Source organism: Parasteatoda tepidariorum, chromosome 3 (genome assembly GCF_982258835.1).
Source record: "Parasteatoda tepidariorum strain Cologne lab strain chromosome 3, Ptep-v5.0, whole genome shotgun sequence".
NCBI classification, from domain to species: Eukaryota; Metazoa; Arthropoda; class Arachnida; order Araneae; family Theridiidae; genus Parasteatoda; species Parasteatoda tepidariorum.
Genome location: NC_141757.1, coordinates 8540380 through 8553802, shown reverse-complemented (window position 1 = coordinate 8553802; position 13423 = coordinate 8540380).

Below are 13423 nucleotides of genomic sequence, written 5' to 3'. Positions count from 1 at the left end.
GCTTTCTTTAACAAAGCAATTGCTTTATATTTATAGTACAGGGTTGCCGCTCCACAGGGAAAACTTGGAAAATACAATTAATTTTGTTTCTTATTTTCGTGTTCTAAAAAATGGTGACCATTCAAAGCTCAATTTATGGCATATTTAAGGATGATATTTCAGCTATATTAAGCTTTTTAATTTACTCTACCAGGGGACTGTTTAGGTTTGTTTGAAAGGTACCTATTTTGTGAAAATTTAGACATAATTTGTGAAATTTAAAAATTATATTATAAAAATCAACTAAAAATTATTTAAATATTTTTCAAAAATGTGTTAAAAGTATTTTTTTCCTAAAATTGAATTTGTAAAAGTACTATAGTGTTTTTACCACTGCAAAAATATAATTCCAATTCACTAATATATAAGACATGTTAACTCGATTCTATGGTGGGGTACCTTCTCATAGATGACAGTTGACATGGTGTATAACAACTCTCCCCACATGGTTGACCTTCAGACGTGATGTGAACACGTTTACCATAGCACTTCGATATGAACACGCCTATCTTGACAGCAACTCTCACTTCGATCTGAACACGCCTACTTGGATGGATGATCCACATTGAATAGTTGACTTGCTATTTGTGACTGCGACAATATCCACCTCCTCAAGCTGTTGCTACTCAGTATCGATCACACGTATAATACAAACTATTAACTCGACTGCTAAAGGCAACATAGGAGCGACCACGACCGTGAACTTAATACAGCTCTCCCGGTTTCTCACAAAACAGCAATGATATAGCTAGTGGTATCCGTTCATCGAATTCTATCACAGTTATAATTCTAGTGGGGGAGTACTGTAGTGTTTTTACCACTACAAAGATATAATTCTAATTCTCTAGTATATAAGACATGTTAACTCGATTCTATGGTGGGGGGCCTTTTCATAGATGGTAATTGACATTGTTGATAACAACTCCCCACATTATCGCTAAACGGCAGTAAATTTGCCCTAGATAGACCCCTGTCTAGCATTATTTGTTTTAAATATGCTCAGCTCTTCGTTTTTTCTCTTAAGTTTCTCCGGTAATTAAATTTAGTATAGTTACAGGATATCCGCCCACCTGGAAAGTCATGAAAAATCATGGAAAGTCATGAATTTCAGTATTGAACAAAATCTGTCATGAAATGTCATGCTATTTTTTTAAAAAAATCATGGATTTAGGTCTCCCAGTGTTACAAGTGCCGCACCAATTTTGGAAGCCTGCGCCTACATGCTCCAAATTAAAGTAGTAGGCTTAAATCGCACCGATCTGCCCCAAAAGGGATATTTTCCCCTGGGTATCGCAAAGTCACAACCAAGCTACTGACATGTGTGTGGGGGGGGGGGGGTTTGCTTTGGACTCAGTGGGAAGGATTCTTGCACTCTCATGTGCAACTCTGCTTCATTTTGCAAGATATTCTCAATTTCAGGTTTCATTTTCCACTCTCTGAAATGGAACCGAAACTTCTCTTGAATTATCGAGGACCAACTAAACATTGCCAAATTTTAATAGCAAAAGAAAATTATATTTGTCTTGTTAATTTCATCGTTATTGAAGTGCCATAGACTTCGTCAATGGCAAGCTAATGGTCTTCTTGCTCTATTCTATTTATAGAATAGTACCCATGATCTTGGAATTAACTTGGGGACCATTCACTAAGTACATATTTTCATGTTGATCCTCAGCAGTCAAGAATCACAAAGCTTCATAACCTCAAAATTTCCCCCTTTTCATTTAATTTAATAAAGGTAAGAATTAATTAAGTTTCTTAAACGTAAATTTTTTTCTGAGGGACCATCCAGTAATTGCATATTGTTTTTAAACATTTATTTTACTTTATTACTTTTTTTTTTACTAATATATATATATTTTTTTTTACTTATTGCATTTTATTATTGTGTTATTACTTTCAGAATTTTCAGTGCTCTTATTTTGTTTTAGGAAAAAACTTAATTGTATTTAGAGGCAAGATTTTCAAAATCTTATGTTTTTCAGATTTGTCATTCAAAAATACTTTAATTCATAATATAATATGATTTGATTGAAAACAATTGATATGAAAAATTTTAATTATCACAGATTTGTGAAATATTATGAGTGTAGGGACAATATAATAATTTACTTCAGACAAATAATTTTTTAGCTTCAATACTCATTGTATTTGCATTTAAAAATTATTAAATTTTTTTTTTATCATTTCGTTAATGAAATACTGTACTAGGTAACCAATTTTAATTAAAAAAGGGACTGTCCACTAATTGACATTTGTAATATAAATTTATTAAAGTTTGCTTAATTCTTTACATATTTTTATAAATTCAGTATAATATTAATCTTGTTAATGTTTTGTTGAATATACTATTACAAATAACATTTATTTAAATTTTAAGAAAAATATACTCAATAACTTTAAATAATAGTTAAATTAATTAGTTTTAAATTACCTTTTTCAGAATTAAATTGTTTTTGCCAAAAGTTCTTTTTTAAAAAATATTTCGGCTATATAAATAAATTTTTAGGTCTTTTCTAAACTGAGACACCATTGATTCACTTGCTGTATGCTGAAATGGTCTCTCTAGTTTAAGCATTGTTAGGGAGTTTTTTTAAAGAGTTTTGCTTTTCTTAGTTTGACAGGAAAGGACTCAAAACCTTTGGATGTAGAAAACGTAGAAATTTGGCAAAATTCAAATTTAATACATGTTGGACTAGATAATTTAAATTTAATAGATGTTGGTCCACAAATTCGATGACATCCCTATCTTCTTAGAAAAAAAATTCTATGTATTTAGGTTCCAGGTCTATGGCATGTGCAAAAAAGTTATTAAAAGCATTGCCTCTTGGAAATAGGATACTGTGCCATCTTAAAGTGTTGCATGTAATGAGAATGGAAGACACTTCTATTAAGTCAATAAGATATCTAGCAACAGTAACCCCATTCATTATAAATCCTGAACAGGCATCTTACTGTTACGTGGAGTACCATAAGGTTATTCTCCTGACTCAAATGAATATGCATCAGTTGATGTGTTTTGGAAAAACTATTTTGTGAAGAAATATAATTTGGGAAATATCAAATATCCTCTTATAACAAAGCTTTTTAAAGCTCTTTTGTGCATACCACATGGGAATGACGATGTTGAAAGAGGTTTTAATACTAGAGAAGTTTTGTTTAGTTTTAGTATTAAAATGTGTGAATAAAAAACTACTAGACAATAGGGCAAGTTTAAATTTGCATAGTGTTAATGGTTTGAGACAAGTTGTGTCACATATCAGCTGGGGGTTTAAATAACTTAAAGTTGACAAATATATGAAAAAAGAAAGCGAAAATTGAAAGCTGCTGAAATTGATTTGCTAAAAAAATCGAAGGCTTCTCAAGATCTCTTAGCCATAGCTGAAAAAAATATTAAAGATGGGTTAAATAATAAAGACATGTCGATTATAGAAAGCGGACAGATCCTCTTATCTCAGGCTAAGTCGAGGATAGCAAAATATTTAACAGCATTGGAAGATATCAAAAAGAAACTTAATTTGTTTATGCAGGGACCTTCAAAAAAGTGTAAAAAAATAAGATATGTTATTAATAAACAAAATTAAAAACTCTTGTTATTAAATTCTTGTTTTAATTCTTTATATTAAATATGCTCCAAATCTTAGTTTTGCTGCTCCAAAATTGATTTTTTGTTGTTCCAAATCCATGTTTTGCCACTTGCACCAATGGTCTCCGAAAAATCTAATTTTTAAAATGGTATGCCCCCACCCCCCAATTTCATCCTGTTCCAAATATCTGAATTCCTAACAAAATCACCACTCAGGCATATTTTATTAGAATATAAAATGATTTTATCATGTTCTTTAAAAATCATGGTGCTCTTTCAAAAAATGAAAGAAAAAAACATCATTATAAGCGAATTATCTTTTAAACTCTTCTGTGATTTAAGAATTTTTATTATTTAATTTTATCAATTTAAAATTCTAGTTGAAGCAAACCAGTCATTGGCGATTTTTTTTAATTCCGAAATGAGAACAGAAAAATCAGGAGTATTTCTTTCCTTTCAGATGAACAAGAAAAGTATCTTTAGAATGTAATTCTACAGAGAAAAAAAAAATCAACTCCTTCCTTACTCTGTTTTTTAAGTTTAAAATCTATAAATATGAAGATGCGGCGCCCTCCAATGCCACAGGTCCTGGGATCGATCCTCGGGCCGGGCAAGGTTGATATATGAGTACCAAGCATGCTTGGGAACTAAACACCGGGGGTTCCGCTTATGGCTGATCACCTCACCGGAACATCTGCTCCAGAACCCCAAGGTCAAGAAAATTGAGATGGGCTAAGTAGGCCTTGACCTCTATGGGCTGTTGCGCCACTGAGTTTAGTTTAATTTTAAGTAACAGAAGTGTCAACTTAAAAAAAATAATAAATTCCACTGAGTTCAGTTTAAATATGAAGATGCAGAGTATAACAGTTTTGGTTATACGTATCATTTCAATTAATGTTACAAAGCTTTTTTTTAATTTATTGTTGTGTTTTTGTCGGAAAAAATAGTAACTTCGTTAATTCATGAAAAATTCTTCGAATTAGTAATGAAATTGAAAATCTAAAATGTAGCAGATACACTGTATTTTACTAATGTTATATCATTAGAAACAACTGAAATAATTAATAAATAATGTATAGTTGATTGGATATGAACTTAATTATAGAATTTACAAATCACAACAGGTTAAAAGAAAAAGAACTCCTAATTCTCAGACTTTTTCAAGGAACACCTGTAATCGAGAATACATCAAATAGTTTTCAAAAAAGTATTTGGATATTTGTGGACAGTTTTATTTTTTCAGGAAAAGGGTTTATAAGGTCAGTAAATTGTTTTAGATCTCACTTCAAGAACTATGTGATAAAATCTAAAGCAATTGAAACTACAAATCTTTTTAAAGAAGATCAAAATTTTATTATAATTTACAAACAAAACTTGCTTTGATCTCTTTCCACTCTGTCATGGATTGAGGTGTTGAATTTTTTTGTTCTCTCTGTCTTTATCACAAAATATTTTCATTTTTATATAATTTAATAAATGTAAAATTTTTAATTTTTCTGCCATGAAATTTAAGATTTTCAAAAATGTTCATTTATTTCAATTCCTAATATTAGTTCATATTCTCCCTATATCTTGTTCAAATTTTCAATCGTTAATAAAATACTTTTTATTCATACACTCAAGTTGAAAAAAATTTTTTTTATTAAACTTGTTGTGGATGACACTTAATGTTTATACAGTATTTTTGAAATATTAATTCATTCATTAAATAGGAACGGGCGAAAAACGAAATGGAATTTTATGATGGGTTAAGCGTTAACCATTGTTTTAAAATTTACTATCAGCGATTCAGTTTTTCCTACATTTTAAAAATAAGTGGTAATTTTTAACGTAAAGCTCTATTTAAACAAAAAAAAAAATAGTTTATTGCGCACATATAAATATTTAATTATTTTATAGTCGCTGTGTCAGATAAATTCAATAAAGAACGTTACGTGGTAGAAAGCATTGTAATTATTTAATAAAAAGGAACTAAAAAAAATTTTGAAGTGATACTTCTTATGCGACTTCCAACAAGGTTGCGTTAAACGTTTAACGCTAAATTTTTATTAGCGGGGAAATCACGTGGTAGGATCCAGTTTTCCCTCATTCATTTCCATATTGTTTTGGTTCTCACTAGCATAAAAGTATTGTTCTTCTATAAATATTTTAGTTTGATTTGATACACATATAATTTAATAGGGTAGTATTTTTTATTTTCAAACTTAGTGGATAACAATTGTAAAAAATGAGTGAAAACAATGCGACGGATTTAAGGTTATTTCAAGGTACGTCTCTTGTGAATATCAATTGATAGTTAGGTTTCCTGTTTTCTAATTGCCATTTATATTTCACCAAATGCAGCCATGAGGGATACTAAATTATTTATTGTAAAATCTTTATTGCCACTATCCACTGCAGGTTCACAAGCTCTGGCAGACGTTACTGGTGACGAAATTGATTATTGTGAGCGGCTTGTGATCCTTTCAGGAGATTTTAATGTGAATTTCTCGTTACCTGAAGCTGAAACATTATTAAACTTCCTTAAAGACAAATTTGGATTGGAAATGATAAATGGTAGGAATGATCCAACAACCAAAGGGGTAAACCAAACCATTGATGCAGTTTTTGCAAGAAATATTGAAAAAATAGAACTCACACATTTCGTATCTTACTTTAGTTATCATAATCTCATTGTAAATGTTATAGATTTGGATATTTCTCCACTCGAAAATGATAATTAAAAGATGCGATCAATTGTGAATTGTAAGCACTGTTAATAAAGTTTGTCTTAAAGAAACTATATGATTTCACTAAAAATAAATTTCTACCCTTCCTATTTTCATTTCCACATTACGAAGTTTCACTTCTTCCGCGCGGAGGGACTCCACGCACTATTTTTTTTTCTCCGTTGACTTAAGTAGGAAAAATTTTAGTTTTTTTTAAAAAAATTTTTTATTTACAGCTTTTTTTTTCTTCAAGGGTCACTTTTCAAGTTGGCATATGGTGGGACCCTTTGGTGAAAACCTGTTGATGATACATTTTGGTCACAAAATAACATTTACTTCTGCCTGTTGCTTCCAGCACGCGATTCAAACTAGCAATCAAGTACGAGGATAAAAAGATGCCCAGAAAAGTTAAAATGAACTTAATCTTGCAATTGATAAAATCCATCAGTTCAGTTTATTTAGATAATAGCATGAATTAGACAGGTAAAAAAATTCAACCATGTGACCAGTCGAAAACCTTTTCTTTTTTAGTTAATTTAAAACTTAATTTGTTTTAATAATGAACTTATAATAATGGATTTAAAATAATAATTATTAATGATACCAATTATAATAAAAATTAATATAATAATTGTAAAAAAAAAATTATGAACTTAAAATATTTTCTTCATTTTGTGTTATTGTTTCCTTTTTTATCTTCATAATTTTAACCATTTCTAATAATAATAACCAAAAAAAATGATAATAATAAATATAAAAAAGAATGAGAATAAACTCTTGATGACTTAGAAGAAAAAAAGACGGTATTATTCCTAGACATATTTGGAACGCTAGGCCTTCTAGAAATAAAAGAAGAATCACTCTATTCCAAGAATACAGGGTAAATAGTCCCTAGGGTTAGGTAATTCTTCTAACTCGTCCCTCTGGAATTCAGGATGAAAGTTAAGGAATGTTTTGAACTCTCCTTAATTTTATCCCATTTTTCCTGGAAGCATAAGATTAAGTCTCATCTATTCTGATCCCTTTTGTTTTTCTATTGTGATTTGAAAACAATTGATATCAAAGTAATTGAAGCAGCTTTTACTAATTACGATGTAATTTAATTATCTAAAATAGTTTTGAAATCATTATTAATGCATATTTTTATATTTTCATTTCGTTTACTGGGTCGGGATAGCCTGGTTGGCACGTCGCTGGACACTCGTCCGTAAGAACGGGTGTTCGAATCCAGACGGCCTAAGACTAACCGTATAGTAAATGGCGACAGGTGCTCGTTAAATCTGTCGGGTTACAAAGTCCTCTATGTTCTCATAACGCTATTCAACACACTATATATAATAAATAATGTATACCAGAGATATAACAAAATCTGGTGGTACTGAATTGGATATTGATCGTTCTTTGGTTCAGGTCAAAATTACGATCTGTGGATGTATGAAGGATTTCGTCCTATAAACGGGTGTGACGTATGGATGTAGCAGAAGTTGAATTCTTGACCATAGATGGCGCCAATGTAAAACAAGAACAGTCGCACCCTTTGCTTTACCAGCCTAGGACAATAACAACATTTCGTTTACTTTATTCTATCTTCTTTTTAAGGGTATAGGGAAGGAAAAAGAGACAAAAGCAATTTTCCTCCGATGTACTTTAAATTTTACCTCTATGTTTTCAATAAATATAGTTTACGTTGCACGAAGAGAACTTTTAATTAGGTTGACTGGTTTTGAGTAATCCGTGAAAATGTTACTTATTTTATGTCATAATTTTTTTTCAAACCTCTGCCATTCTGTAAAAATTATTTTTTGCAACAAAAATTACACCCATGTAGTTTTAAAAAAATCAAATCGAGATGATTTTTTTGACTTATGAGTACGGCAAGTAATGGATAATTTAAATATATACTATATATTAAATATTGTATGATATTATAAGTGCTCATTTTTAAAAAAAATTATATGTGTAACGTGATAAAATGAAGATTAAAATAAGTACAATATTAAATGTATTTAAGTTTATCAAAATCGTTACAGAACACGTTGAAAAATTATTTTTTTTTTTCCAGACTTCTGCAGTGTAATTCCTCTTAAATAAACGAACACTGTAGAAGATTTTTCTGTGACACGCAATTCATTTTGGCGAAAATTATTAGCAGAAAAGGTTTATATATAATTTTTTTTTTTGCATTCACGGACTTGAACACCTGAGAATGAGCTATATTTCTTACATTGTTTAAATTTCGAATTAATTTTGGAGCAATTAAAATGTAAAAGTCACAATTTTTATCAACGATTATCAATATATTCGAATAATTCTATTTCTTGCCGTCTTATCTGTGCAAGCAGTTTTGAGGGTTGATGAACGATAGCAAGCAAGAGGAGTAGATACATAATTGGTAGAAAGTTTAAAAGATATTAAAGTGTTAAATCTAGGTTACTAAACAAGGCCAAGGCGGAAAGAACGAACCAAGCGATCTGAAATGATTTGCTTAAGCTTTTCCGAGGGTTGACGATCAATACCGAGCAGGACGTAAAACCCTCTTATAAAAGAATAAACCATATTTTGAATTTTTTTATTTCTTAAATATTAAAGGTAAAGAGCGAGTCGTAGTGACTCAGAGGATAGAATGTTCACCTTCTAATGAGGTGAACGCGGTTCGAATCCACAGCGATGCCTGTTCGAATTCCTCACCCAGCTTGCACCGACCACAGTGCTGACTTAAATATCCTCAGTGGTAGACGGATCATGGGTTAATATCCTCTTCCAGTCGGGTTAACTGTGGAAGGATTTCGTTGTCTTCCTCACCGTGTAATGCAAATGCGAGTTAGTTCCATCAAAAAGTCCTCTACGAAAGCAAATTTCTCTCAATACTTGATCAAGGAAGTTCCTTTGTCTTCTGGATTGGATTCAAAATTACAAGGTTACGTAGTTGAACACAACGGCGGTTATAAAAGTCAAGAGCTTAAAGCTAAAAATGTTAAAGAAAGCGGTTAAAGGTAATGAGCTAGTGTTGATCACCAAGCGATCTGAAAAGAACTATGCTTAAGCAATTCTGAGGACAATAACAAACTGAGCTCTCTAGTTATATATATTATGAAAGAATTATAAATATTACAAATTATGAAACGATGAAAGAGAAAAGTTTTTTCAAAAACAGTGTTCCGAAAAATTGTTTAAGATAAAAATGCGCAATTATATATGCATTGATAAAATTTCGTCTGAAGCATTTACTACATTTCGTAGGTTTTTAAGAAATAAAACATTTTAGTATACCTTTGAGCCTTATTCAGGAAAGTAAATAAGATTTGATTTGTTGTAGAAAATGTCCTGTTAAACTATTCCTGAGGTAATTTTCTCTGCGATATTTTGCGTTTTTCTTTTATTTATTCATTCTATATTTACTTTTCAGTAAAATAAACTAATGTTGGTAAAAGTTTTGAGTTATGAACAATGTCTTATACATAAAAACATACTCACGCTGTAGGTCAATTATTTTTTCCGGCACTTAACAAAAATGAAAAAAATTATGATAAAAAAACTTAAAGAAAATATATCTTTTGTTTATCTATTATTATTTAAATATTATATTTGTTACTTTTTTATCTCTAATTTCTGTTCTATATCATTAATAATTATTTTATCAATCTATTATCTATGTATTGCATTGATAATAGATAGACTATATTTATTTTCCCGTGCTAAAGTATACTAGTTTTGGGTAAATGAAAGCTTTTAAATAAGAAAGTTTTTATTTTGGATACAGATACATACTGCTGTTAAATTATTTTATTACTCATACAAATGAACTTACATGTACCGGAATGTTTAAAGAATGGTTTAAAATATTTTCGTAGTAAAATTGCCAGATTACAAAAGGTGAAAAACAGAATCGTAAATGGAGCTAAAAGTGTTAATAGAGGTTTTGTTTTCTGGCGCGTTCTTACTGCAGTACTGAAGCGCGTTTGATTTGTTAGTTTCCAAGGATGGGCCCGAAAATGGATGTGTGCAAGGTAATAATATAATACTGGATAATTTAAAGAAGTTTATCATTAATAAGGTTGATATTTAATCATACAATTTTAATGATTTTAGAAAATTTATTATTTTAAAAAATAGAGAGAGGGGGGAACATGATTTGCCTGTTTTGCACGGATTTGCCCGAATTGGATTTAATCGTATTTGCGGATATAAAGGTGTGAGCTGATGAAGAGAATATATCTTTTTATTTTTTTTAAAAGTTTTTCGGCATTTTACGAGGGTTGCTATTTATATTTCTGGCCTTGGCAGCAGTAAGTGTTGCTAGGCGACCGCAGACGATTTTAATCGAAAGTTTGATATTTTTAAACATAAATTCAGCAGACGATTGACCATTATAGCTTTATTTGTGTTGTTGACAGTAAATTGAAAAGTTCTTCTCTTTCAAAAAAAGGAATTGAATCGTGAACATTTTCGTGCCATTATTTTTCATAGCTTTCGACGTGGATTGTCAAGACAAGAGTGCTTCGATGAACTTAATTCTTTATTCAGCGATAAAGCGCCATCCTACAGCACTGTAAAAAATCGGTATAACGAATTTAATCGTGGTCAATGTTCGATCCAGGACGAATCCCGTGCAGGTCGTCCAAAATCCGTTGTTGTGCCAGAAAAGATCGATGCTGTGCGTGAACTAATAAAGCAAGATCGTCATGTGACATACCGTGAGATAGAGGCGTCTTTGGACATTAGTATGACTAGCATCAATAAAATATTGCATGAACATTTGAGCGTAAAATTTTTTTTTTCGCGTTGGATCCCGCATAATCTGACAAAAAAAGGCTCGTGTCGATTGGTGCAAGGAAATGTTGGAAAAATACGTTCAAGGTACATCAAAGGCTGTGTATAACATCTACACAGGTGACGAATCATGGATCTATGCATATGAGCCGGAAACAAAACAGCAATCAACTGTATGGATCTTCCAAGACGAGGCAAAACCAACAAAAGTTGTTCGAGGAATAAGCACATCGAAACAAATGATTGCCTGTTTCTTCGGCATTAACGGTCATGTGGCAACAGTGGCGTTAGAGCAACGCAGGACGGTCAATTCTGAATGGTACACGACCATTTGTTTGCCAGAAGTCATCGGAGAAATTCGAAAAAAGCAGAAGAACAGGCGAATCATTCTTCATCATGACAATGCGAGCTCTCACACATCGACTCAAACAAAGGCATTTCTGACGGAGCGAAAGATCGAACTGATGGGTCATCCGCCGTACAGCCCTGATTTGACACCCAATGCCTTCTTCTTATTCCCACACATCAAAAATAAATTACGTGGACAACGATTTTCGACCCCCGAAGAAGCGGTTGATGCATTCAAAACGCATGTTTTGGAGTTACATCAATCGAACTGGAAAAAGTGCTTTGAAAATTGGTTCAAACGCATGCAAAAGTGTATTGATCATCATGGAGAATATTTTGAAAAACAATAAAACCAATTTCGATCCTACATGTTTGTTTTTTCATTATTAGGCCAGAAATATAAATAGCAACCCTCGTAATACATATATTTTTTTTTAAATGTTCTAAAATTTTTTAATTTTAGCAATTTTTCTTCTTCTCTTTTATTATTTTCTATGTTTTCTTTAGCTTTTTTAACCTAACTTTTAACTTTCTTCATCTTTTTTATGCGTTCTATATACTTGCAGCTTATGCGCAGTAAATAAAACTTATTAGTTTTCTTAATTTTCATCGTTTATCTCTTTTTATCTTTATTTAGCTTATTTTAATCATTTTCAGCATATGCATACACCAAAAACAAACTCATAATATTAAGTATTTCTATCTTCACATTAAATGTTTTGAAAAGATTTAAGATTTTTTTTTCGGTTAGTATGTATCACATCTGATTCTGAACTTTTTTTTTAACAATTAATGTTAAATAAATAAACTTGTAAAAATCGAGCAGAAATAGTTTATTTTGCTTATTTTTTCCATTATTATTTTATGTTTTCAATTATTATTTTACTTATCTACTATTATTTTTATTTTCTTTTATTATTTTATTTATCTATTGCTTAAGTTCAGAAAGCGTCAATTCATAAAGCATCTTTTGTCAGAAAATTAAATAGATAAAATTTTATTACATCTTTGCAAAATTTAAACAGTTTATACATGCTACAAAAAAGCAACTTAATCATAAATTCCACAACATTGTTAAAAATGTTTTATTTAAAAAATTTGATTAACTAAATAATAAAATTTAAAAGTAAAAAATAAATAAAATTGAGACGTTCTTTATGGTCGATGATTTTTATGTAAATAAAAAATAAAATTAATATGTTTATGACACTTCTTTTTTTTTCGCTTCTCGTTCTTTTCTTTATGCATAGATTGTTTTTCTTTTGTATGTATTTGAGGTAAAAGCGCTCTTTCAGAAGTAAAAAAAAAAAAAATATTTATTTTTAATATTCTTAAATGAGAATCTTATTAAGATAAGATATACCAAATTACTTATTGGTCTTTTAAACTTAATGAAAAATAATAACAGATTAATATCCATTTTTAATAGAAAAATCAACGAAAATACTTTTCTAAAATTTATTTATTAATTTAAACAGGAAGAACGTCGCGAGTTTTCATTTAAGAGTCGACCTTGACACAAATTATGGTTTCCAAAAAATTACAAACAATAAAACTTCTAATAACTCTCATTTATTTATCGAAAACATAAAATTAAATCAAAGAAACTTTCAATTACTCTGTTTCAAACTTAAATATATTTACTACAACTTTACTTTTTTCAATAACTTTACTATTTCAAAGAATTTTACGCTCTATTTGGATAATTTATTTTTAAAAAAAATCTCCTTTAGTTGTGGAAAGTTAGATGGTAAGAAATCAAAGGTATTCTCTCTAAAAATAATATTAAAATCACTTTAAAGTTTTTTGAAATACAGTTATTTTTACTACGACTACTTTAAACAATACTATATAAATTTCAAAGTAGTAAATCCTTTTCATTTTATCAGTTTTAATTTGAATTGCTTTTGACGAAATTAATTTTATTTGAATTAGCAGAATTCAAATAAACCATAAAGACCTCAGTACTTAT